Below are 26,548 nucleotides of genomic sequence, written 5' to 3'. Positions count from 1 at the left end.
GAGCAGAAGAGTGTAAAGCTTTAAAAGTGAGGAGAAGAATGGAGTGTGAGATGCGGGATTTGATTGGAAGCCAGGAGAGGGATTTCAGGAGGGGAGATGCTGAGACAGATCTAGGAAAGAGTAGAGTGATTCTGGCAGCAGCATTTAAGATAGATTGTAGGGGAGACAGGTGAGAGGCAGGAAGGCCGGACAGCAGGAGGTTACAGTAATCAAGATGGGAGAGAATGAGGGCCTGAGTCAGAGTTTTAGCAGTCGAGCAACAGAGGAATGGGCGTATCTTTGTTATATTGCGGAGGAAAAAGCAACAAGTTTTAGAAATGTTTTGAATGTGAGGGGCGAATGTGAGAGAGGAGTCGAGTGTGACCCCTAGGCAGCGTGCTTGGGCAACTGGGTGAATGATCGTAGTTCCAACAGTAATGTGAAGGAGGTAGTAGGGCCAGGTTTGGGAGGAAGTATGAGGAGCTCTGTTTTAGCGATGTTGAGTTTAAGGCGACGGAGGGCCATCCAGGATGATATAGCAGAGAGACATTCAGAAACTTTGGTCTGTATAGCAGGTGTAAGGTCGGGTGTTGAAAAGTATATTTGTGTGTCGTCAGCATAGAGGTGATATTTAAACCCAAAAGATGTTATTAGGTCACCTAGAGAGAGTGTGTACAGAGAAAAGAGAAGAGGTCCCAGGACAGAACCCTGGGGTACACCCAAAGTGCAGAGAGGTCGAGTAATATGAGCAGAGTGTAATGATCTTTGTCTTTGGCAGCATGGAGGTCGTCAGTTATTTTAGTGAGGGCTGTTTCCGTGGAGTGAGCAGTGCGGAAGCCAGATTGTAGAGGATCTAGGAGAGAATAGGTGTTGAGAAAATGTAGCAAGCGAGAGAATACAAGACGTTCAAAGAGTTTAGAGGCAAAAGGCAGGAGGGAGACAGGTCGATAGTTAGAAAGACAGGTAGGGTCAAGCTTGCTGTTTTTGAGTAATGGTATGACTGTTGCATGTTTGAAGGAGGATGGAAAGGTTCCAGAGCAGAGGGAGGAGTTAAAAATGTGTGTGAGCATAGGGATTATAGTAGGAGCAAGAGGTTTTAGGAGATGGGAGGGAATGGGGTCAAGAGGGCAAGTGGTAGAGGGAGAAGAGGCGATCAACAGCGACACATCCTCCTCTGAGACAGTGGAAAAAGAGTCAAGGAAGGCAGGAGGAGAGTTAGGAAGAGGTGTAGGATGGGAAGAAGAAACAGAGGGGATGTTCTGACGTATGGATTCCACCTTTTCCTTAAAATAGTCAGCAAAGTCCTGAGCGGAGATGGAGGAAGGAGAGGCAGCCGAGGGTGGTTTGAGTAGAGTATCAAAGACAGAGAACAGTCGGCGTGGGTTAGACTTGTGCATGTTGATTAGTGCAGAAAAGTAGGCTTGTTTAGCTTGCGAGAGGGCAGAGTTGAAACAGGATAGCATAAATTTGTAGTGAAGGAAGTCTGCGAGAGTGTGAGACTTCCTGCAGAGGCATTCAGAGGAACGAGTGGAGGAACGCAGCATGCGTGTGTGGGAATTTAGCCATGGTCTAGGGTTAGAAGGGCGAGTGCGGCAGAGAGAAAGTAGGGCATGTAGATCAAGAGAGGAGGACAAGACAGAGTTGTAGTTCCTGACCAGGTTGTCGGGGTCTGTAGCAGAGCTGAGAGAGGAGAGGGAGGAGCGTAAAGTGGACTCAAAGTCAGGTAAGTGAATAGAGCGCAGGTTTCTGCAGTCCCCTCAAAGACTAAAATGGAAACAATGAGTCAGCAGAGAAAACAAGGGAGAAAAACATGAGAAAATAACTCCCTAATGCCACAGCTAGGTGTAACTGATATAAGCTGTGGCAGACAAAAATGATAGTGTCTCAAAGGCTACAGTGGAGCAAGGAAATGTCCAGATACTTGCTATGACGCTTTACCAGACATCCAGAGGAGAAGGGGAGTCCAAGACAGAGGTAAGTAAGAGGCAATGCAAGCCCCCGGCATCCCGCTCACTGTTAGCATCAGGCAGCAATCATACAGCAGTAACAGAGACCGGACAAAACAGCATCAGCAGTAAAGCTCCAAACAAGGAGATGGTCAGCACGGTATGTGATGGATGAGGATGGGTTAACCCCTTAATGATGGTAGCGGTTAATAACCGCTACGGTGATTAAGGGGTTAGGGGCGAGATTTGTGCTGAGACAGGCGGATCTCGCTCTCTGCTGACAGATCTCGCCAGCGAAGTCCTTCTCGCAAGGGCTCACCATCTCTGTGCCGGATTCCTCTCACAGATATGCACACCTTCCTGCGGACTGCGAGGGGAATCCGCCAAAAACATGGCGAGTTCTACAGTACGTCTGGCGAATGGCCATTCTCGCAGTTTCCTGCATAGGCCCCACAGTGTATCAATGAAAACAACTACAGTAGTCACAGTTACCCATTCAGATATATACGGCCACGGTTCCTTGAAAAAGAACGCTGTGACGTTCGAAACGCGTTGGATGGGTCTTTTGTCACATTAAAGTGCCCTTTTAATTTATTTTTGATTATGGGTCCTTCCTGCTCCGTTTTTGCTAGTGCGCTTTTGTTCTCCATATTTCCTGATATACGGCCACAGCAAGAACCTAGCAGTGTTTTTATGGTATTTGCGGTGACTATTACACACGATTACAGCCCTCTGAACTCCTTGCCTGTAAACTACATGGAACCTTTAACGAGCTCAATAATACTTGTTTGGGATACAATGTATCTGCCCCTCTTACCCTAATAATTGTGCAGGTATACACAGCTGAAGCGGAAACCCGGAAGCGTATGTTTAGTATTAACGGTGGCTAACGCCCACTGTTGCAGTCCTTCGATCCCCCTAATAAATAGATTACCGAACCCATCAGGCGAAGCATGTCCTCAAATGTGAATATATATATATATATATATATATATATATATATATATACACACACAGGTAAACCCCGTTATAACGCGACCCGTTATAACGCGATTCGGTTATAACGCGGTTTTCCCGTGGCTCCCGTTTAAAAAAATAAATAAATAAATAAAAAAAATTAAATTAAATTTTTTTTTGCACACTGCATACACTGCACACACTCTCACTGCACACACTGCACACACATTGCTCACTGCTCACACTGCACACACTGCACACACTGCTCACTGCTCACACTCACTGCTCACACTGCACACTGCACACAGCACACACTCTCACTGCTCACACTGCACACACCACACACTCTCACTGCACACACTGCACACACTGCACACACTGCTCACACTGCACACTGCACACACTGCTCACTGCACACACTGCACACTGCACACACTCTCACTGCACACACTGCTCACTGCACACACTGCACACACTGCACACTGCACACAGCACACACTCTCACTACACACACTTCACACTGCACACACTCTCACTATACACAGCTCACAACACACAGCTCTCACAGCACTCACATGTCAGCAGCCCACCCCACCCCTCACATGTCAGCAGCCCACCCCCCCTCACATGTCAGCAGTCCACCCCCCCCCACATGTCAGCAGCCCACACCCCCCTCACATGTCAGCAGCCCACCCCCCTCTCGCCATGGGAAGGCAGCATGAATATAATAGGATTATCTCACTTGTCATGTACAGCCCTGCCTGAGGCATCCCTTTAAACCCTTCTCCTGCCCAAGGGTACCTGCAGCTTACTGCCTGGCCTATTGCTGATTAACCCTTTCGTTGCTGGATTTAACATCTTTTGTCCTTCAGCCGCCTTTTAACACCACACACACACACACACACACACACACACACACACACACACACACACACACACACACACACACACACACACACACACACACACCTACCTTTTAGATCAGCTCAGCACATCCTCTCTCCCCGGTTCTAAGCCCCGCCCCCTGCATGCTCTGACCTCTCCGGCAGCCTGCTACCGCGCACCGCAAAACCTGGGGGCTGGGAGAGGGTGGGGGCTGGGAGGGAGATGGAGGGGGCTGGGAGGGAGAGGGAGGGAGGAGGGATGAATCGCCGCCATTTTTTAAAACTTTTTTTTTATTTATTTATTTAATTAACTGGCACGCGGCCAGAGTCATCGCGGGCCACACAGAGAGGCCAGACCGGCCGCATGCGGCCCACATGTTTTGCAGACCTCTTCCTTCCTTCCCTCCTCACTCCCTCCCGATCAGGCGCGCGCCCGCCATTTTTTTTTAAATTAGCGCGACCCCGTTACTAACGCGGTGGTCTCGGGGTGGACCCCGAGGACCGCGCTATAACGGGGTTTACCTGTATATAGTTTCCCTTAGTGAGACCAGAATACTAAGCATTCTTCACTACTGTAACGGATCGGGGGACTCGCAGTTCCCAGTGTGTCTCCGTCACCCCAGCTTCCACCGTGCCTGGTTCCTCCGCTCCCCTACGTCCCCAAACTCTACCTTCCTCCCTCAGACGTTCCTCAATGGCTCGATCCTTACGCCCAGGATCACACGCTGCGCACGCGCGCGGTCCCATCACCAAGCGCGCGCGTTCACGATCGCAGGTTCCCTATCGTGGCTCACACGCTCCTCGGCGTGCCTCTGTCCATTCCCTACCTGGTTCCTCCGTTCCTCCTTCCCCTCTGTTATCTCTCCCATGCACCTCCTCCGCTGGTCTTCCCACACGCTCTGGTGCACGAGCGGTGCGCGCGCATAGCAGGGTTACAGAGGGCTCACGCACCCGCTCTACTTACCTGCCGCCCCCACGCTCTAGCTCCGCCCCCCGTCGGTTGCAGGCTATTACCTTAGATTACCTCCCTGTCTCCTCCCCTGCTCTCACAGACCTATCTCTGCAATTACCCACTCAAACCTCTGCTCCTCCCCTCACCCCCCATTGGTCCTTCTTTCCATATAACCCCACTCCTTCCTCTCAGTTCTTGCTCTGCATAGCTTTCCTGTAGCTCCTGTGTGTGCAGTATCTATTCCTAGCTCCCTTGTCTGTTTCAGCCCTGGTTCCTGTCCCTGCCCCTATTTGGATTCCTTTGGCCTGAACTTGAACTCTGCTTTGGACTTTACTACGCTGCTCTCTCCAGCCCTTGAACCCTGGCTTTCGGACATCACTACGCTGCTTTCTCCAACATGAAAGGAAAGGGTCCGGCGCCACAGCCTGTGACAAAATCCAAGGCACTTCCAGGTTGTAGAAAAAACTTTATTGGGACCTCACGAACACACGGCTACACCACAATCTCCCCCTCAACGCGTTTCACGCTAGAATCAGCGCTTCGTCTTGGAGACTGATTCTAGCGTGAAACGCGTTGAGGGGGAGATTGTGGTGTAGCCATGTGTTCGTGAGGTCCCAATAAAGTTTTTTCTACAACCTGGAAATGCCTTGGATTTTGTCACATGCTGTGGCGCCCGACCCTTTCCTTTCCATGCTGCATACTTAGAAGGCTGCACGCCTAGAACCGGAGCACAGAGGAGAGCAGGACCGAGGTCTGAAAATGAGCTTACATAGGTAAGGTTTCCCTTCCCAGCTCTGACCTATCTTCTTGGTCCTGCTCCATTCTATGTGACTCACATTGACATGACAGTGTGCTGGTATTAATTGCCAGAGCGCAGGACAGATTTTCTATTTGATGCTCTCTCCAACCCCTGAATTCTGGCACTTGGACATTACCCTCCGACTTCTGGCACCTCGCACTCAGCAAGTATTACGTTAACCCTTACTCACCAGGCCCGGCAACGCTACTACCACACTCCGGGCTCACCCTCACTGCTGTGGGTGCGTGTTATACCCTTACCCACCTCAGTACTGGGGACTGGCCACGTCTGCGGGCATACAGGCGTTAAACTACAGACTGAGTGATAGATTAAAAACTTATGCCGATGACCATTTTGCGTGTGCTTGCATGCTTTCTGAAGGCTAGTGTCATTACAGGTAATGGCAAACTAAAATAGTGTCTTAGATTAAGCAGCATAAAAAATAGATATCTGGCGCATGAGCTAACGTGTCGTAACAATATACAGGTGTAATACCAAAGATAATTAGACCGAGGTCCTTAAAGACAAAGCACATCAAATTGATAGTACATTTATTAAAATGTAAAAATTACTAAAAACAAATAAAGCATATTATGTAACACCTGAACCTTGAAAAGTTGAATAAATGTTTATAACTAGAAAAGTCTCACGTGTCTCTTTGTATTGTATTGTATGTCTTTATTTATATAACACCAAAAGTGTACTCAGCACTTCACAAATAATACAGTACAGGGAATTATAATAATACAGTAAGTGCAGCAAAATCAGACAATAGGAAAAGGAAATCCCTGCCCCGAAGAGCTTACTATCTAAGATGTTTACAGAGACAGCAGGTGAGGGAATAAGTGCAGTGTATGGCAGTGCTTTGCCACAATGGGTGGTAGGAGTGGCCAAGTGTGGGACAGTAGCCATGAGTGCAGGCTGTTGGGATACTTAACTTGTGGGGTGAGTTTTAAGGTTAGTGAGTATTAGATCAGAAGGTTAACACCATTTACAGGGGAAGAGATGGCAGGGATGCATGGGTGAGTTCAGGTGTGTATGTCTGAGTTCAGGCTTAGGGGAGATCCCCAGCAGCAGGAAGGAGTAGATAGAGCGTGTGAATAGAGGATGTTGATGTTGAATATTCGGATCTCTCTTATTCAGAGAGTTCAGTTGAAAAAAGAAGAAAATTTAAAACAACTTACCGTAATTTTCTTTTCCTGGAACCATGGCAGTGGGCACCATTGGGTTAATCCCTTCTCGCTCTAGGTAGGACAGGAAGTAGACTTTTGCAGGTAGGCCATATAAGGCCCCTCCCTCTACCTGCACAATAGTCTTACGATTCTTCCATAGCTGAAAATATATAACTGCTAGGCATTAGACATACATAGGGAGGGTAACTATGTGCCCAATGCCATGGTTCCAGGAAAAGAAAATTACGGTAAGTTGTTTTAAATTTTCTTCTTTCCTGATCACCCTGGCAGTGGGCACCATTGGGACATACCAAAGCAGTGAATTTTTTTAGGGAGGGATACATCAGAATGAACAACACCAGTTAATACCTTATCAGTTTGACCTTTATTAATACACCTTACACTTATTTCACTACAGATTCTAACACTACGACCAAAGCTTGCGTCAGCTGATGATTGTACGTCTAGTCTGTAGTATTTCAAGAATGTATTGAATGAGGACCAGACTGCCGCTTTGCATATCTGTCCTGGTGTAGCCTGGGCTTTAAATGCCCATGAAGTAGACATGGCCCCTGTAGAATGAGCTTTAATGTTCAAAGGTTTATCTTGTCCTTTGCTTTCATAAGCCTTTTCAATGCAAGACACTATCCACTGGGAAATTGTTGTCTTTGACGCTGCTTGACCTTTCTTCGGTCCCTCTGGAATGATGAATAGTCTGTCTGACTTTCTGATATCTCGCATCCTTTCCAGGTACACTTTTAGACATCTTACCACCTCTAATTTGTGTAGTCTTTCTTCTTTCTTATTCTATGGTTCTGGACAGAATGACGGAATTTCAATTTCTTGATTTATATGGAACTGTGATACAACCTTTGACAGGAATTGATGCACTGGTCTGAGAACTGCCTTGTCTTGATGTATGACTAGGAATGGTTCCTTGGCTGATAGAGCCTGTAGTTCTCCCACTCTCCTTGCTGAGATGATTGCTATCAAAAAAGCCATTTTCCATGATAACCATTTTAAGCCTATCTCCTGTATAGGTTCAAACGGAGCTGCTGTTAGTACATCCAATACCAGGGACAAGTCCCATGTAGGTACCCTGTTCTTGATTTGAGGCCTTAACCTTTTAACTGCCTGAAAGAATCTGATGATCAATCTTTCCATTGCCAGATTTCTTTCCAATAAGGCTGATAGTGCAGATACCTGTACTTTCAATGAGCTGAGACTGAGACCTTTCTCAAATCCTTTTTGCAGGAACTCCACTATTGATACAATTCTAGGTGAAAGGAAATTTTGATTTTCTTTTTCACACCAATCGCGAAAGCAAAGCCAGATACTATGGTATACTTTCGATGTGGAACTTTTCCTTGCTTGTAAAAGGGTTTGGATTGTTTTGTCTGAACACCCTTTCAGTCTCAATGTTTCCCGCTCAATCGCCATGCCGTCAAGCCCATTGTTTGGCATTCGGATGACATATTGGCCCCTGTCGCATCAACCCTTTGAGATCTGCTATGTGCCATGGTATATCTACTGCCATATTTACCAAGTGTGTGAACCAAAGCCTTCTTGGCCAGTAGGGTGCTACGAATATCACCTCTGCTTGGTCTTCCCTGATTTTCCTGATTGTTTTCAGAATTAGGGGAATTGGAGGGAACAGGTATGCCAACTTGAAGTGCCATTTGAAACTGAGAGCATCTGTACCTTGTGCGCTTGGATGAAACTGTCTGGCACAGTAGTTTCTTACCTTGCGGTTTTAGTGTGTCGCCATGAGATCTATGTCTGGTTGACCCCATCGCTCTACCAGTTCTTGAAACACCTGTGGATCTAATGCCCATTCTCGTGGGTATATGATGTTCTGACTTAGAAAGTCTGCTGTGACATTTTCTAGTCCTGGGATATGTATGGCTGTAATTTCCGACAAGTGACACTCTGCCCACAAGAGGATTTCTGCTGTGAGGTTCATCAGCTTTCTGCTCCTGGTTCCTCATTGTTTGGCTATATACTTGACAACTGACCTGTTGTCTGATTCTATTTTTATACAGCCACCTCTTATATGGTCTTGGAAAGCTTCTAAGGCCCTTTGTACTGCTTTTAGTTCCAGCAGATTTGATGGAAGATGGTTTTCCTGGTTTGTCCAGGTTCCTTGCACCAATGTTTCTCTCATCTGGGCACACCAACCTGTGTTTCCCGCATCTGTTGTAATTCTTACCCAGTGCACTGGTTGTAGTGTTTGTCCTTTTTCCAGGTTTCGGGTATCTTCCCACCACTTTAATTCCTGTTTTGTATGTGGGTGTAACAAGATTCTTTGTCTTGTGTCCTTGTGCTTCCTGTTCCATTGTTGCCGAAAATTGTTTTGCAGTGGTCTCATATGTATTGCTGCACATTTTGTGACGCTTAATGTTGAAGCGAATTTCCCTAGGAGCTTCATGCATTCTTCTGCTGAAGTCCTGGTAGCTTTCCTGAGCTTCTTTGCTTGCATGGCTATGTCTTGCCTCTTTGCGTCTGGTAGTCTCACTTCTCCTTTTGCTGTATCGAATTCTGCCCCAGATATCTTAACAGCTGAGTGGGCATGAGATGGCTCTTGTCTCTGTTTATTAACCAACCGTGGTGTTCCAGGAAGGTTATTACCATGTTCTGGTCTTGTTGGAGTTTGTCCAGACTCTTTGATTTTACCAGGATGTCATCCAGGTATGGGTATATTTCTACCCCTCTCTCTTTAATTTCTGCCACTAGAGGGGCTAGAACCTTTGTAAACGTCCTTGGGGAAGTAGCCAGACCAAATGGCAGTGCTGTGTACTGATAATGATCTTGATTTACTGCAAACCTTAAAATCTTTGATGTCCCTTTGCTATGGGAACATGTAGATAAGCGTCTTTTAAGTCTATCGCCACCATCCAGTCTCCTGGTTGTACCTCTTGAATAATCAGGTTCAACGACACCATCTTGAATTTTCTTATTCTCAAGAATAAATTTTCCTTCCTTAGGTCTAGGATTGCTCTGTAATCCCCTGTAGGTTTTTTTACTAGAAAAATCCTGGAATAAATTCCGCTTCCTCTGTCTTCCTGAGGTACCTTCTTTATACTTCTGCTTGTAATAATTTGTTTAAAGCCGAATTCATCTGCCTTCTTTTTCCTTGGACTGTATACATGTTATTACGCCCATATTTCTTCTTGTCATCTCCCTGAATTCTATACTGTACCCCTGACGAATGGTCTGTAATACCCAATTGTCCTGTATTGTTTAGGCCCATGTTGCAGAAAACTGCTTCAGTCGCCCTCCTACTGACAACTGCTGGGCCCTCTGACCTTCATGTGGATTTATTCTTTGTGAATGATCCTCTTCCTCTGGCGCCACGAAAAAGCCGGTTCTGGCCGCCCCTCCATGTTGTTTGTCTTGGGAATGACCTACCAGGTCTATATGCCTTTGCTTCTTTATACTGGTTTCTATTAGCCTGTTGGAAACCGAATCTTCTGGCTCTGTTTTCCTGAGGTAAAAAAGTGCTCTTACCTCCTGATGCTTTTGTTATTATCGCATCCAGTTTGTTACCGAAAAGGAACTCACCTTCAAATGGTAATCCACACAAGCTGTTCTTTGATGCTGTGTCAGCCATCCACTGTCTGAGCCCTAAAGCCCTTCTTGCTGATACCGCCAGCGCCATAGATTTGGCTGCTAATTTTACTGTATCCAATGAGGCTTCCGCTATGTAATCTGTTGCCAATTTTACTTCTGACAGTGCTTTAAGAATAGCACTTCTCTTTACGCCTTTGTCGATTGCCTCTTCAATGTTGGCAATCCACACTCGCATAGCCCTTGCTGCTGACGTAGTTGCTATGGCAGGTTTGTAGGATGTTCCTGCGGTAACGTATTTTTTTTTTTTTTTTTTAATACATAATCCATCTTCCTATCCATAGCGTCCTTCAATGACGCAGCTTCCTCTATTGGGATTGTGGTCTTTTTTACAACTCTGAAAATAGCAGTATCCACCTTTGGGCTGACCTCCCAAAATTTTACCTCCTCTTGTGGGAATGGATACATCTTCCCAAACCTTTTAGGCGTAAATACTCTGGCGTCTGGTCGAGCCAGCTCCACCTGAATGGGGTCCTTAATTACTTGATGGATAGGAAAGACTCTACCTTTTCTTTGTCTCGCCCCAAAAAGTTTATCCTTCTTGTGGGTTAACTCCTCTGTGTCTTCTAGTTCCAATGCCTGTCTCATGGCTTTGATGAGTGGATCCACCATTTCTACATCAAATTCAGATTCCTCTTCCTGAATATCTTGATCTGATGAATCCATTTCACCCTCTGATATCGGAAAACAATCAATGTCAGACTCATCTGATGAAAAACCTTTCCCCTTATTCAGACTGGTTTGGGATCTAGATCATTCTGCGCAGGGTTGACAGCTTGCTGGACTGCCGCATCAACACTCTGTTTAACAGCCTCCTTCATCAATACAAGAAAAGTGCTCATTTGTTCACTGGTATCCCCTGCAGCTGCCTTAAGACAATCTTCACATAATTGCTTCCCTATTAGGGCTGGTTTCTCACAAGCTGAACACCATTTAGTTTTCTTAGCAACCTTTTATTTATGTTGCAGGGATTTCCCTGTCCCTTTTGAAGACCCTGCTTCTGGGAGGGTAACCACCGAACTATATTATAAAAACAAAATAAATACTAAACATACACCCTAATGTATATAGACCATCTCTCTTTCCCATGTAGAACTAAAACTAAAGACTCACCTAGTCTTGGGAACTGAAGTTTTTGGGTGTTTCCATTTTCGAATCCATTTCCAGCACTTGGCTTCTCCCTGCTGAGCGTTCCATGCTGCAGCTCTCACTCACACATACACACAGTGTGTTCGTCGCTTCTATGACGTATCAAGTGCTCGTGCACGGCCCGCGTGTCTGTGCACGCATCTGCCGGCCGGAACGTGACGCGCGCGCTCCAGTGCGGTCGCGTGCACTGTTCCCTGTACCGCAGCGTTCCAGACGCTAGCGCGGTCAATTTGAACCTTTTCTCTGGTTCACAGCTATGGCTGCTCCCCCCTCCGCGTGTAGCGGGCTCCTGGGGTACTTTTACCGCAGCGTATCAGACGCTAATGCGATGAGTCCTGGCCTCCACGGCTCTCAGCTGCAGCTGCTATGCACCCCTTCTGCTTACCTTTCATTTGGTACTGGGGCTTCCTTGCATGTAAGCTTCCACGCCCGCGGCTGCAGCTGCTCCCCACCCCACGGATGTAATGGGTTCCAGGGGCTCCCCTGACTCTAAGGGGTCTCCGTCTTGCCACCAGCAGGTTGCGTCAATCGGAGCTTCAGGGCAGAGAGGCTGTGACCCTGGATATCTGCACTAGGTGCAGTAGGTGAGTCCCTTACAAAATAAAAAATCCTACTCCTAGCTGTGAGGACAGGAAAAAGACTACTGTGCAGGTAGAGGGAGGGGCCTTATATGGCCTACCTGCAAAAGTCTACTTCCTGTCCTACCTAGAGTGAGAAGGGATTAACCCAATGGTGCCCACTGCCAGGGTGATCAGGAAAATATAGTTGCTGTGTTGTCTGGTTTAATCCAGGGAAATCTTGATGTTGCTCAGGAGATTAGTTACAGGGGAATTGCTTCTTCGTTGATGCAAAGTTTCCTGCAAATTTCCCGTAGGACTGATGCCAGGAGCAATCAAAGGTGACAAATTCCCTGAATTTTTATTAGTGGTATTGATCTCTTGAAGGTGTTGAGATTTCCCTGTGATGTTCAGATTTACATATCTTCTCTAGACCGATTATTTGGGGTACTCATATAAGTATTCTGTGTAAAATTGGAAAAATGTATTGACATATAGCTAAAAATATGAAAATATTATTTCTTGCACAGGAAATGAATTACCATTTTACAATGTTGCAAAAAAAACCAGCAAAGTCTTGGAAAATTGTTTTAGATCACTATGACTTAAATATAATAATGTCTCATATAAGCACTCTGTGGATAACTGAAAAATACATTTATACATATGTCAAGTATGTGAAAGCTTTTGTTTTATTAAAAAATGAACTATCACTTTAAATAAGAAAAGAAGCGATGATTTTTTTTCTGGTCTATAAGAGGGTGCAAGTCAGAGCACCTAATCAAACCCCTGAGGAAGCCTGCACAGGTGAAATGCGTAGGGTGAGAACCCTTGACATTGATAGCATCCGTAGAAATCACTCTCCCATCCAGTCAATTGGCGCTGCATTTGATTACTGCCAGTACGTTTACCGATATGCTGTGCATGTGAGACGCTCAATACTAGCAAGAAGCCTAAATGGCCACAAGACTCAGCTGCCGTGCTGCAGCATGGCACCATATTGCTGGGACAGAAAACCAAGAACACTACTGCCAGAACGCGAGTTGCCTCTCTGATCTGCACCATCGTGATCAGTGTTACAGGAGCTGTTGTGGTCCTGATGATCTACCAAGAGGGCACTGTCCATGCAGAGCAGGCGATCTACTGAAGTACACCCAAATTGACTCTCCACGAATCAGCCAGGGGGCATCACTCAGATAGAGCGCTACAGGGCATTTGCCCAGATCAATCCTGAGGCACCCCAATTAATCTGTCCAGAGAGGATATGTAAGATGGAACATGACAGGGAAATCTCAACATCTTAAAGAGATCAATACCACGGATAAAAATTCAGGGAATGTCACATTTGATTGCTCCTGGCATCATTCCTGCAGGAAATTTGTAGGAAACTCTGCATAAACAAAGAAACAAAAGAAATAAACAATTCCCCTGTAATGAATCTCATGAGAAACATCAAGATACCCCTTGTTTAAACTGGATAACACAGCAACTATATATTTTTAACTGAACTCTCTGAATAAGAGAGATACGGATATTCAACATCAAAAGGACATGTGAGACTTTTATTGTTATAATAAACATTTATTAAACGTTTAATGGTTCATTTGTTACATAATATGTTTTATTTGTTATTACAGTAGTAATTTTTATAAATGTACTATCAATTTTATGTGCTTTTTCTTTAAGGACTTAGGTCTATTTATCTTTGGTATTACACCTGTATATTGTTATGACAAGATAGCTCATGTGCCAGAGCCTCTTCCTTTTCTGTTTGATCCTGGGGGCTTGGGACCCCCATAGTTTTACTCTGGCAGCAGAGCTAATTATTTCACATAATCATTTTTATAAGGCCAGGTGTTTAATACACATCTTGCATATAATCCTCCCCTTTTGTAAAGCGCAGTATACACTGTGGGCTCTTTACTTATTTATTTATATTTCTATACACACACACACACTCAGATACAGGGACTATTTAACACCTCAAGTAATAAATCGCACACTACACAGGGGGGAGGGATGGGCTCTAGTCACATTCCAAGATACACTGTTTTTGAGTAAACCCCGTGCCTGCTTTATTCAATGTAACATCGCCGGAAGAAGAGATCAGTGTATTTTGAAAGCTCGCACAAATAAAAGCATTTCGTTAGCCACAGAACGGTATCATCTATTTATTCAACATATATAGGGGCTGTGAGCACATCAAAAAGTGACACAGAGATAATTGCACAATGAGCCACAGCTGCATAGTAAAGACTAATCATGAAACTGAAGTTGCTGAATACTCTGGCTAGCATAGTAAACGTCAGACACAATGAATCCAGTGAAACCACCTGTATAAGCTCACCTGTCACTATGATTAGAATCACTGCACATGCCTCATCCTATACCTATCATAGTGGAAGCCAATCAAGTCACGGGGAGAATCTAGGGTCAGGGACAGACTTGCATAATAGTGTCCTGCTTTAATATAGTTGTTGAACATAAAGTACAACTTACTCCATAAGTCCCCTCTGTCCCGATCGTTCAAGACAGTCACTCAGAGCCCCGCTCGCGTCCCTGGCAGCCGGCTGCACTGTCAGACGTCTCGCGCATGCGCAGACCTAAGCGTCAGTGTAAACATAAACAAAGCCTCAATAGCATATGTAAAGGCTGCCTGGAGACCTATAAGATCCAGGATAATAGCACAGACTCACTTATAGTCACTCCTGCAGCTTAAAGGGCAATGTGGCATATACCAAGCACACCATAAAACAATAAATAAAGAAATAAAGCAATAAAAAAGGTACGTGACCTATGTTCTTTAAAACATCAGGGGTGCATCAGTAGGGTTGAGATATCAGTGTTAATAGTACAGTGAGTGAAAATCACTCCAATAGAAGAAGGTTAGCCAGTTTGAAGTTGTCTGAGTATAGTAGTCTATCTATCTGTGGAGCAGCACTAAATAATGGCTGTGTTAAGGCAAATCAGTATAAGTGTCATCCCTTAGGGTGATTCCCTTATGTAATAGCAGCTGTTCCATCAAATACTAAGTATAGATCAGGTACACAGTTAATGACTACTTTAAATAATCCCAAAGACAATCAAAGGGGAGTTTCATTAATTATAAATATATAACTATCTAGTTTAGGATAAGTGACTGCACGAAACCTCGCCATGTGGCAAATCTAGCCCTGCATCTCCATGGATCTCCGAGTGGTCTCTCTTGATCCTTTATCTGTTGGTCCACTTGTAGATGATGCTTTGCTGTTTTAGATTCTGCAAAAAAACATCCCATTTTCATTTCAATCCAGGGGAGTACATGGTCAAAGATTATTAACAGTATGTATTGTCATTAGTCAGAAAGCACTAAACAATAAAGAAAACACAATAATAATGTTTTTGTGCAATTTTTAGTACTGTACCTCATTGTGAGCTGATAAAGAAAGATATTGAGGGGCAGCCTTTTGGTCGGTTCATGGGTATGAAACACCCTGGAAGAAAGGTCTGTTCCCCTGTGTCTTGCAATCAGCTCACAGTAATCATGCGGGCTCAAGAGAGTCTCTCAGGGTCTCTTTCAGAGTCTGTCTGAGTCTGGTGGAGTCTGGTTAACTGGGTGGAGTCTGGTTAATTCCTGGCTGCAATTAACCAGCTCCCAGTCGGATTTAAAGGTAGTTTATTAAACAGGGATATGTCCCTTTCACTAGGTGCTATAAAGATTCACTGTTACTAGCTAGAAATTTAGATATCTTTGGAAAGATGAATTATTTGATGGGAAGTTAATATTGCTAATGTTTTGAAGTAAAGGAAGTGCACTTAGAAGTTCTGAGTGCAGAATTTGTTTTATGTATTACTCCATTTTCTCCTTGAATTTGTGTAAAATTTAGGATAGAATTTATTCAATTTGGTGCAAATTGTTAGACAAGTTTATACCACTTCAGTCACAGCAGGTATTTTTGATGAAATTAGAAGAGAGAAAATTGATTGAAAGAAACAAGCTACATCTCATTATAATTTTTGCATCATTTAACTCCTCATTAACTCTATGGACAAGCTGCGTACAGAATCGTCAGGAACTGGATTAGGGCAATAACAAGCCTCGTCCGTGCAGGTGACATACAGGTATACCACGACTTGGATACAGGGCAGACACTGTACAGGAGTGGTCAGTAGGAGGGTGTGTGTACCTCCTTTTATGTTATGTCCAACAAATACATTTGTTTTTACTACTTTTTTGACCCTTACTCCCTTGGCTGTGCGTTGACTCTTCCTCTTCTGGATTTTTTTCATCTGCGGCTTGTCACGCTCCCAACAAAGACTCAAGGAGTGGGTAAGGAAAATGGAACAAAAAAAGAAAAATGTGGGTACTAAGCCTTGATGAAGAAATATATTTAAATAGACATTCCCAATGAGGTTCCAGATGTGTGGTTTTTTTTCACTCACCTTGACCTCCAGGGTATGTTTTGTCATTAAGAAGAATGCAAGCAATCTCATTACTATGAAATTGTACCCACTCTGTGATATAATTCTCTTGATGTGTATTTCTGATATTATTATTGAAGACTCTGGTTTAAAGACATCTCTATCTGGAACTACATGAGTAACTTATAACCCCTTTTTGACTATAACTGTACATGAGTGTTAGGAAATCAAGACTGGAATGCAATACTAGAGGAGCAGGCAGGTCAAGATAGGCTGCAGCCCAGAATACAGTTACAGTAAGGTTACAAGGTCAGGGTAGGCTGCAAGCTGGAACAAAATCAGATCAGGCTGAGGTCAGGGACTGCTGCAAGCAGGAGTGCTATCAGAGCAGGCATATTCAGAGCAGGCCAGATAGATCATGAACAGACAAGCAGCCTCACATTGAACAGAGAACAGTCAGATTTTAAAGTAAGCTCAGGTGTGTTTCCTAGACAGATGGGTGAATTTCTCAAAATTAGTGTCGCAGGTTTTTTTTTTTAACTTTGGGAAATATTAGAAAAAATTGTGAATATGGTGACTTTCTTGCGAACTTGCACACTTTTCCATTTAAGCGAAAGTTCTCTTAAAAAAATTGTGAGCTTTCATTTATTTTTCCATTTTCAAGTATCGTAATATATATATATATATATATATATATATATATATATATATATATATATATATATATATATATATATATATAAAAACTAGTGGCATTGTTTTAATTTTGGGAAAAAAATCACCCATCTCTAGCATCCATACAGTATGTTTAATCGCAATCATTTAGAGCAGCAGGCAGGCCAGTTAACTCTGTAGAGTTCAGAAGTTCAGAGAAGCAGTGAAGCTGGCAGCAGCTGATTTAGCATACCCACGCATTTGTGTGCTGAAGTTTAGGGTTTTGATCTCATGTACTGGCATATATTATGTGAGTTTCAGAGTTACTGGATACTGGTAAACCATGAGCCATTCTTTCTGATTAAGGCAGTTTTTTGGGGGAAAATATTTTGCCATATGTTAATGGAGTGACCTCCTAATTCAGGCCTGCACAACATACGGCCCGCAGGCCGCCCTGGCCTCTCTGTGCGGCCCGCGATGACTCCGGCTGAGCGCCAGTTAATTAAATTTAAAAAAAAAAAGTTTTGCGGTGCGCGAGTCGGCGATGGTGCGTGGGGGCAGCAGCATGAGGAGGATGCGGCAGCCGTGTGTATTTTTTTTTCAATAGCTGGGTGCCGGGGTGCGGGGCTTTAGAGTAGAAGGGATTGGTTGGAGGTCATAGTGTGAGTGTGTGTGTGTGTGTGTGTGTGTGTGTGTGTGTGTGTGTGTGTGTGTGTGTGTGTGTGTGTGTGTGTGTGTGTGTGTGTGTGTGTGTGTGTGTGTGTGTGTGTGTGTGACGGGCTGCTGCAGGGGGGGAGTGAAAAACGGGCTGCTGCAGGGGGGGGAGAGAAAAACGGGCTGCTGCAGAGGGGGGTGGGAGTGAAAAACTGGCTGCTGCAGGGGGGGGTTGGGAGTGAAAAACAGGCTGCTGCAGGGGGGGGGAGTGAAAAACGGGCTGCTGCAGGGGTGGTGGGAGTGAAAACGGGCTGCTGCAGGGGGGGTGTGGGAGTGAAAAACGGGCTGCTGCAGGGGGGGTGTGGGAGTGAAAAATGGGCTGCTTCAGGGGGTGTGGGAGTGAAAAACGAGCTGCTGCAGGGGGGGTGGGAGTGAAAAACGGGCTGCTGCAGGGGGGGTGGTAGTGACAAATGGGCTGCTGCAGGGGGGGATGGAAGTGAAAAACTGGCTGCTGCAGGAGGGGTGTGTGTGAAAAACGGGCTGCTGCATCGGTGGGGTGGGGGGGATGGGTGTGAAAAATGGGCTGGTGGGGGAGGGTGGGTGTGAAAAATAGGCTGGTGGGGGGTTGGGTGTAAAAAACGGGCTGCTGCAGGGGTGGGGGTGTGGGTGTAAAAAACGGGCTGCTGCAGGGGTGGGTGTAAAAAAACAGGCTGCTGCAGGGGTGGGGGTGTAAAACGGGCTGCTGGTGGGGGGGGGGCAAATGGAGTGGTGTGGTGGGGGGAGAAGGGGTGGGGGTAGAAGGGGTGGGGGGAGAAGGGGAGAGGAAGAGGGGGGAGAGAGAGGAGGCAGAAAGGAGAGAGGAGGCAGAAGGGAGAGAGGGGAGAGAGAGGGGGGAGAAGGGAGAGAGAGGGGGGAGAAGGGAGAGAGAGGGGGCAGAAGGGCGAGAGGGGGGGGGGAAGAAGGGAGAGAGGGGGGGCGGGAGAGAGGGGGGGCAGAAGAAGGAGGGGGGTAGAAGGGAGAGAGAGGGGGAGAAGGGAGAGAGAGGGGGGGAGACGGGAGAGAAAGAGTTGGTGAAGGGAGAGGGAGTGGGGAGGTATGAAGAGGGGAGGGGTGAGGTATGAGAGGGGGAGATGTAATGTTTTTTTCTATATCACAATAAGTAAAAGTTGTTCGCTAAAATATATTGTTTCGTGGTAGGTGCGCTATGGGTTCGGGGGAGGGGGGCCAGCTCCTTTCATTTGTCCCGAGCACCATGATTTCTGTTGGCGGTCCTGTGGGTGATGTGAGGTGGAGGGGGGGGAGAGTGTGATGGGTGATGTGAGATGCAGGGGGGGAGAGGGTGATGGGTGATGGGAGGTGCAAGGGGGTAATTGGAGGTGCAAGGGGGGGTGATTTGAGGTGCATGGGGGTGATTTGAGGTACAACGGGGGTGATTTGAGGTGCAGGGGGGTCATTGGAGGTGCATGGGGGTGATTTGAGGTACAAGGGTGGGTGATTTGAGGTACAAGGGTGGGTGATTTGAGGTGCATGGGGGGTGATTTGAGGTGCAATGGGGGTCATTTGGGGTGCTAGGAGGAGAGTGATGTGAGGTGCAAGGGGGAGAGTGATGTGAGGTGCAAGGGGGAGAGGGATGTGAGGTGCAGGGGGGAGAGTGATGTGAGGTGCAAGGGGGGAGAGTGATGTGAGGTGCAAGGGGGAAGAGTGATGTGAGTGCAAGGGGGAGAGCGATTTGCGGTGCAAGGAGGGAGAGGGATGTGAGGTGCAGTGGGGGTGTGATGTGTGTGCTGTGCAGGGGGGTATTGTGTGTTTGATGTGGAGGGGGAGTATTATGTGTGTGGGTGAGGGGGAGAGATAGGGGTATGAGAGATAGATGGGGAGTATCGCAAAGGTTGATAGTGAGGGGTTCTGGGGGAGATATGAGGATGACGATGAAGGGTGCTGGGGGAGATATGAGGATGATGATGAGGGGTGCTGGGAGAGATATGATGATGATGATGAGAGATGATGATGATGATGATGATGATGATGATGATGATGATGATGATGATGATGATGATGATGATGATGATGATGATGATGATGATGATGATGATGATGATGATTTTACCCGTGCTGCCCAATTTTTTTTTCCTTGGAGCAGTTTGGCTCTTCTCATTTTATGAGTTGTGCAGGCCTGTCCTAATTCATCGTATTGACAAGCAAGCCTGGGGCAAGATATGGAGTAAACATTGTTATCTTGATACAATGATGTCAAAGCACAACAGCTGAAAACACCCTTTTATGCTCCAACATTTTCTTCCAAATTGCCTTGATACACAGATCCTTGTGTATTCTGAGATGTCACTTAAAAATTCAGTGCCATACAATTTAAAACCGCTCTCAGTTGTCCAGTTTTATTCTATATGTATTGTCCAGATATACATCGAAAGCACTGTATAGAAACACACAATTTACCAACTCCACAGAAAGCATTCTTAAATGTGTAAGGTCCAATCTACATTTTTATCTGACAATTACATAACAAAATAGTTTCCTAAAAAGTAGAAACCATACCGTACTATGATGTCAGTGATAATCTTGTTTTCCCTACAATAAAATTAAAGTATAATGCACAACGCATAGCTCAACATACAGCAGATTCTAAACAGACACTTCTAAAACCTAGATACACTCAGGAGCAAAATAATTCAATGAACAAAGTTCCTCTTGTCTAGACAGAATTAGGTAAATGTGTTTTACTCAAGGTATTCTCAAGATGCATCATTATTTCTCAACTGCGCTAACAGATCTGATTAAGGAGACTCCTTACAAGTAGATTACAGTAATGCGGACAATTTTCATAATTGGCCTAATTAGTGCAATAAAGAATTCCTCCTTTCTTGTTTCACCACAAGGATTGGAGTCTGGTAGACATAGATAGAAATTGATACCATTATTTGTATTGGTTTGTCAAGTTATTTAATAGGACATTTATTAGCAGCTCTAGTTATAAATCAGATCACGGTGGAATCCTCAGGCAAAACTCAATTGACATACATAGGGAATTATACTTGAAGAAAGGAATTGGTCAGACATTTTTGTCCTGTTGTTTTTGTTTTTTTCATGAGAAAACACTTATGCAGAAATTAAGCAATTGTCCCACTGGAACAATGAACTAACATAGTGCCCTCATGTTCATTAATTTGTATCTTCAGTTGTACTGTAATATACTCAACTGGTATAGCTGTCAGGTTCCAAGAACCGAAACATATAATGGATGTTTTTCAAAGTAATAATATACATACTGTATAGTAAATATGTTGCATAAAAACTGACACACAAATAATGTTTCAGGTAGAGTTGTGCATAACATTAACACAAACATTCAGCACATTTTAATCATTCAAGGAAGCAAAAGCCACAACACGATAAAGATTTGCCAATGCAAATTTGCAAAAATGTTAATATTTACCAAAATGCATATATCTAAGCTAGACCAGAGACCCCAATGGTTGTCAAAATGTAGGTTTTTTTTTCATTTGGACACTTGTCAAAAAATGTGGTTTCAAATAATCATGCAAAAAAAAAAAGCAGTATGATATCATAGGCATTACTGAAACATGGTGGGATGAAACTAATGACTGGACAGTTAATTTAGACGGTTATTCCCATTTTCGAAAGGATCGAACAAATAGAAGGGGAGGTGGAGTATGTTTATATGTTAAACCGGATCTAAAACCTATTGTAAGGGATGATGTTTATGAAGGGAATGATGAAAATGTAGAGACTTTGTGGATAGAAATTAGCAGTGGAGGTAAAAGTATAAAGAAAATGTTTGTGGGAATATGCTATAAACCACCAAATATCTGTGAGATTCAGGAAGCTAAAATACTTTTGCAAATGGAGAAGGCATCAAAACTGGGTCATGTTTGCATAATGGGGGATTTTAATTATCCAGACATAGACTGGGGCAATGAGATTAGCATTACAACAAAAGGAAACAGGTTTTTGGGGTTGCTTAAAGACAATTATATGACCCAAATTATTGAGGAACCAACCAGGAGAGGGGCAATACTGGATTTGGTCATATCAAACAATGTAGAAGTAATACCCAAATGTTCCAGGACTTGAATATTTGTTAACAGTGATCATAACATGGTCTCATTTGAAATAAAATTATCAAAAAATTGATTTCTTGGGTTCAACAAAGACCTTAAACTTTAGAAAGGCAGATTTTAATAAACTGAGGTCTAATCTAGTAGTAATACAATGGGATGATGTTTTTGCAGGGAAAAAATGTAGAAGATAAATGGGCAGTCTTTAAAACATTGTTAGAAAAGCACACTTATCAGTGTATACCTTTGGGTAATACTAGGGAAAGGCTGGGGGTGGGGGAAGGGAGAGAGGGTACCCTCGCAACAGCTAAGAATATGTTCTGTGGTGCTTCTATCTGGGGTAAATATGAACTAATACTTGTGAGAGAAAAGGACCCCAATGGAGAGCACTCAAACAGATGCACAATATACACAGAACAAGAGGGAAGTGTATGTGTTGATTATGTGATATGTACACGATAAAAACTATTTATTGGAGTCATAACTCAATATTAAAATAAAGTAGGACGCTAAGTACCCAAATAATTGCGACTCAATAGAGCCAAAAAAGCGCAGCGAAACTAAAAAATACCAGGTCTCAAGTGTATAGTGTAGGCTACTCCCCTTGATGATATGTGCAGGGTAGAGCCAGATGTAATCAGTGCCTCCTGGAAACTGTATCCATAAGTAATTGGTCACAGGTACAGCCACTTGTGGCTATCAGTAGTCTAGCCCAAAGGTAGTAGTGAGTGGTATATATATATATATATACCACGTCACCAGGTATAAACAGGTAAGTGGAACAGGTGAGTATTTACTGTAGTAAGCTCCCAAGGGACAGGCTATAATTACCAGTCATAAAGTAATCTAGATCAGCAGGTCGCTGCTATAATCCCTGGGTGGTGCTAACAAATCAAGCCACCATCATCATCATCATCATCGTCATCATCATCATCATCATCATCATCATCATCATCATCATCATCTCTCCTCCAGCACCTTATCATCATCATCATATCTCTCCCAGCACCCCTCATCATCATCCTCATATCTCCCCCAGCGCCCTTCATCGTCATCCTCATATCTCCCCCAGAACCCCTCACTATCAACCTTTGCGATACTCCCCATCTATCTCTCATACCCCCATCTCTCCCCCTCACCCACACACATAATACTCCCCCTCCACATCAAACACACATTACCCCCCTGCACAGCACACACATCACACCCCCCCCTGCACCTCACATCCCTCTCCCCCTTGCACCTCACATCGCTCTCCCCCCTTGCACCTCACATTACTCTCCCCCCTTGCACCTCACATCACTCTCCCCCCTTGCACCTCACATCACTCTCCCCCTTGCACCTCACATCACTCTCCCCCCTTGCACCTCACATCACTCTCCCCCTTGCACCTCACATCACTCCCCTTGCACCTCAAATCACGCCCCATGCACCTTAAATCACCCACCCTTGTACCTCAAATCACCCACCCTTGTACCTCAAATGACCCCCATGCACCTCCAATGACCCCCCCTGCACCACAAATCACCCACCTTGTACATCAAATCACCCCCCATGCACCTCAAATCACCCCCCCTTGCACCTCCCATCACCCATAACCCTCTCCCCCCCTGCACCTCATATCACCCATAACCCTCTACCCCATGCACCTCCCATCACCCATCACCCTCCTCCCCTGCACCTCAAATCACCCATCACCCTCTCCACCACTGCACCTCACATCACCCATTACCCTCTCCCCCCCCCTGCACCTCACATCACCCACAGGGCTGCCAACAGAAATCATGGGGCCCGGAACAAAGGAAAGGAGCAGGCCCCCCCCCCCCCCCGAACCCATAGCGCACCTACCACGAAAAAATATCTTTTAGCGCGCAACTTTTACTTAACTGTTTTCTTATTGTGATACAGAAAAAAACATTACATCTCCCCCTCCTCATATCTCACCCCTCTCCTCCTCATACCTCCCCCCTCCCACTCCCTTCACCCACCCTCTCTCTCCCTTCTCCCCTCCTCTCTCTCCCTTCTCCCCCCCCTCTCTCCTTTCTGCCCCCCTCTCTCCCTTCTCCCCCCCTCTCTCTCCCTTCTGCCTCCCCTCTCTCCCTTCTGCCCCCCCATCTCCCCCCTCTCTCTCCCTTCTGCCCCCCTCTCTCTCCCTTCTGCCCCTTCTCTCTCCCTTCTGCCACCCCCCTCTCCCTTCTCCTCCCCCTCTCTCTCCCTACTCCCCCTTCTGCCTCCTCTCTCCCTTCAGCCTCCTCTTTCTCCCCCTCCCGCCACTCCTTCTACCCCCACCCCTTCTCCCCCCACCACACCACTCCGTTTGCCTCACCCCACAGCAGCCCGTTTTACACCCCCACCCCTGCAGCAGCCCTTTTTTACACCCACCCTGTAACAGGGGACTTATCCCTGTTCAGTAATGTGCCTTTAATCTAGCAGTGTGGTGGTTAACTTCTGGTATTTAATTACTAAACACCACCTGCCTGATTGAGATGGCTTACAAAAGCCTGTCTGTTCAAACAGGAAGTGAGAACTCATTAGCTGACACCTGAGCTGAACTTGGAGACACACTTGTTTTGAGCTCTGCCAAAGTTAGCAGAGCTGCTTTCAAGGCACAAGGCCCAAATAAGACTTCTAAACCTGGATGCTGATTTTCTGTGCACGCTCAGTGCGGTTCCAGGAGAGCAGAGAAGCTTACTCTACAGCTGATAAACAGATAAGACTTTCATTATTAAGAGACTGCTTATACTGTATCTGCTTATTTTAATGCTATGTTTGGGGCTGGGGAGAAATGCTTGACTAGGGAGATGTGAATTGGTTGCATAGTGTTTTCACTAGAATTACTCCCAAGTGAATGGAAGCTTTGTTCCCCCCCCCCCTTTGTTTGGATAATTTTCCTGATGAAAAGGAACAGGCACAATAAAGCCTATTATAATTTCACGTTCTAAAGCCTCCTAATTGCGTACCTCTGTGAACGTCCGTCCACACACCGCCACCCCTACAGCAGCCCGTTTTTTAAAACCACACCCCCACCCCTGCAGCAGCCCATTTTTTACACCCCCCCACACCTGCAGCAGCCCGTTTTTTTACACCCCCCCCAACCCTGCAACAGTCCGTTTTTCACAACCACCCCCCCCCCCCCACCCAAGCAGCAGCCCGTTTTTCACACCCCCCCTGCAGCAGCCCGTTTTTCACTCCCACTAACCCCCCTTGTAGCAGCCCGTTTTTCACTCCCACCCCCCCCTGCAGCAGTCCGTTTTTCACTTCTCCCCTGCAGCGGCCCGTTTTTCACCCCCCCCCCTGCAGCAGTCCGTTTTTTACTCCCCCCCTGCAGCAACCCATCACACACACACACACACACACACACACACACACACACACACACACACACACACACACACACACACACACACACACACTGACCCCCAACCAATCCCTTCTACTCTAAAGCCCCGCACCCCGGCATCCAGCTATTGAAAAAAAAAAATACTCACGGCTGCCGCATCCTCCTCATGCTGCTGCTCCCACGCACCATCGCCGACTTGCGCACCGCAAAACCCTGTGGGGGTTGTCGCCGCCATTTTTTTAAAACTTTTTTTTAACTTTTTTTTTAAAATGTATTTAATTAACTGGCGCCCAGCCGGAGTCATCGCGGGTCGCACAGAGAGGCCAGGCGGGCCGCATGCACAGAGAGGCCAGGCGGGCCGCATGCACAGAGAGGCCAGGCGGGCCGCATGCACAGAGAGGCCAGGCGGGCCGTATGTTGTGCATGCCTGGTTTACAGGGATATACCAAATAAGTATACATGGGAAGGATGTTGATCCAGGGATTAATCCGATTGCCAATTCTTGGAGTCAGGAAGGAATTAATTTTTTCCCTTAATGGGGTTTTTTGTTTGCCTTCCTCTGGATCAATAAGTAAGTATAGATATAGGATAAAGTATCTGTTGTCTAAATTTAGCATAGGTTAAACGTGATGGACCTATGTCTTTTTTCAACCTCATCTACTATGTAACTATGTAACTATGATACTATGTAACTATGATACTATGTAACTATGTAACTATATAACTATGTATGCATTTGTACTTGTATATTGACAAAAGGCCTTTGCTCCAATGTACCACAAGTTACTTACTGTAAATCATTCAAATAAACTTTTGCAAATATATTTGTTATAAGTTTGTACATCTTTAAAAGCCATTATTCCAAAAAATAAACAAAATACTTATTTAGACAATACAAGAATACCACAGCACCAAGGACATAAAACCTAATAATTATTACTGCAGTGCTGTAGCTCATAGGCTCTATGAAACTCATGGCCTGACCTTCCCGAAAAAAGTGAGTAACGCCACAAACAATTTTTCGATTTCACTCAGATGTTTGTGTTGGCATCAGCGGATACAGTATATCTGAGATAACCAAGGGCACAAAGAGCCCAATTAAAAGTTTATACTTGATCACAAAAATAGTGGTCGCATTAGAATTGTGGCGCTGGACCATCGCATTTCTGAAACTAAGGGAGGTTTTAAAAGTAGGTGCTACAAAACCATTAACAGCTGGTATTAAAATACAATTGTCTCTCTCCCAGTCTTTTTCAGTTAAATTATTGTACTAATTATTTTGGACGCTGTCCCAACAGTGATGTCATTATTGTCTCCCCACTAAACGATGTTATTGACCTGAGACAAAGCAATGTAATCTAAAAGTAACATCCTCCCCCTTTA

The sequence above is a fragment of the Ascaphus truei genome, chromosome 4 (genome assembly GCF_040206685.1).
Source record: "Ascaphus truei isolate aAscTru1 chromosome 4, aAscTru1.hap1, whole genome shotgun sequence".
Taxonomy (NCBI): Eukaryota; Metazoa; Chordata; class Amphibia; order Anura; family Ascaphidae; genus Ascaphus; species Ascaphus truei.
This window is presented reverse-complemented; position numbering follows the sequence as displayed.